Genomic DNA, 2431 nt, shown 5'->3' with positions numbered 1-2431 from the left:
GGGAGAAAGAGAATCTTAAATAGGCTAGACACTGTCAGCACAGAGGCTGATGGGGGGCTCAAACTCATGAAACCCTGAGATCATGACCTTAGCTGAAATCAAGACCCAGGCATTTAACTGACTGGGCCACCCAGGCACCCTAAGTCTCTTGCAATTCTATATGTGTTTTTTTAAGAGTTTATTTTTAAGTATTCTCTATACCCAAGATGGGGCTTGAACTCACAACCCCAAGATCAAGAGTCACATGCTCTATTGAGTGAGCCAGACAGGCGCTCCAGCATTTCTACATGTCTTTTTTTTTTATGTTTATTTATTTTGAGGGGGAAGGAGCATAGAGAGAGGGAGAGAGAGAATTCCAAGCAGGCTCTGAGCTGTCAGCCCAGGGTCAAATGTGGGGCTCTGCCAGAGGCCGGCTCCAGCCGGGTCCAGGGGTCCCTGCAGGATGGACGGTGTCGGCGAGGGAGGGGTGAGAGAGGCCATGAGACTCTTTCTGGTCACCAGGCAGGCATCTCCGCTCTTACTGGGGCTCAATTTTATTTTATAATTAAGTGTTTGGGGAACAGCACAGAAGTGGCATTTGCCTTAGACAATAATTTCTGATGACAAACTTCTTTGATATGTAAGAATTTCCCAGAACATAGATTTGTAGAAGACTCATGCATAGCCTTTATCAATAGTGACTGAGGTAGAGGATTTAGATGCTTATCCTATGGGAAAGTATACAAGACAATGTTTTTAGCATAAAAAGGGTGAAGTTAGTTCTTTGTGACCAAGGGTCAATAGCTTGTTTTTTAAGGAGAAGTATTAAGAAAAACAGGTGTTTCAGAAAATAGGATGTTTGCTCCCATAATCACAAAAGAAGAAGTTCCTCAATAGGTTCCTTCACAGGGTGCAATCAGTATATTCAAGACAAAATAAGTGACTCTGAATACTGATTACAAGATGCCTTGGAGGTCAGTGCTCCAAGCAGAAACAATTGGGTGATGGTGGATATCTGCCCTTAACTCTAAATTAGTCTCTGTGTCTCAGGGCCAGACTCAATTGTAACTCCTGTGTTCTTAGCCCCCTTTATTATCTAAGTCTTGGATTTGCAAGGCCCATAGGAGAGCCTTGTGACAATCACCCACAATGCTTTCATCTGAAATCTCTTTTGAAAAGGCAGCAATATGCTTTTCCTTATGAGCAATCTGTGTGGGGAATATCGGTCTGATCTGGAATATTGTGAGGCCTGGTCAATACCAGCAGCCTCACTTCCAACATGAGCCAGTAGTAGCAGAAGGAGATACCAGTTTTGGTTTCTCATGGCAGGAGCTGTCCAAACGCTACCGTTTCCTCACTGTGACTGTCATCCAGCGAGGCCGGTGCAGCTCCCAGCAGGGCTCAACCTCATGAACCACATGATGTTAACCGAGCTGAAACTAAGAGTCGGACACCTAACCAACTCAGTCACTGAAGGACCCCTCTACATGCCTTCAACGCAGAGGCACTGACTGCCCTATGTTTCAGATCTTTTTTCAAGGATGTGTGTATATCAGTCTTAGACCTCTTTCCACAGCAAGAGGCATGCTTTTGTCCATTATATTTGGGTTCCCGAAGTTTGAGGTTTATCTCTTCCTACAGTACAACACACTACCTGTACAGGTGTCACCCAGCCCTCTTCATATTTCCTGGTGCAAACTGGGTCTCAGCAGACTGGCACAAAAAAATGCAGACACTGACTACTGCTATTACTGTGAGTAATGAAGTCCTTCATCTCTGGCGAAGACTCTTGTGTCTTCTGTGAACACCCATGAAACTATGGCAGGCTGAGACTCCCAGATTCTTCACAGTTTGACTATTTGTACCTTTGTCCTGCTCCTGCTCAGAACGTTGACTTTTCAGTACTTAATACCACCTAAAAAGTCAGGGTAACATTGTCTGCGTAAAGAGAAAGAGCTTACTGTTTTAAGTTTTACTCTCTTAAATATATACTGTCAACTCCAATGTAAGCTGTAGACCAGCATTATAAATTAGAAAAATGAGACTCCAGGGGCGCCGGGTGGCTCAGTCGGTTAGGCGGCCAACTTTGGCTCAGGTCATGATCTCACGGTTCGTGGGTTCGAGCCCTGTGTTGGGCTCTGTGTTGACTGTTAGCTCAGAGCCTGGAGCCTGTTTCAAATTCTGTGTCTCCCTCTCTCTCTCTGACCCTCCTCTGCTAATGATGTCTCTCTCTCTCTCAGAAATAAAGACATTAAAAAAGAAAAATGAGACTCCATCCTGACCACCACTAACAGGCTTACAGGACAATTTCTTAGTTCTGCATTTGAGAACATCACTTAGAGTACATATTTCCTGGTTATATTCACTCTGCATACATATACACAGTGGTAACTGCAGTGCTGTCATTTTAATCCCAAGTTACCTATATGACACAGACATAAGATTTTGGTAA

The sequence above is a fragment of the Hyaena hyaena genome, unplaced genomic scaffold, assembly GCF_003009895.1.
Source record: "Hyaena hyaena isolate Hyena2069 unplaced genomic scaffold, ASM300989v1 scaffold_1026, whole genome shotgun sequence".
Lineage (NCBI taxonomy): Eukaryota > Metazoa > Chordata > Mammalia > Carnivora > Hyaenidae > Hyaena > Hyaena hyaena.
This window is presented reverse-complemented; position numbering follows the sequence as displayed.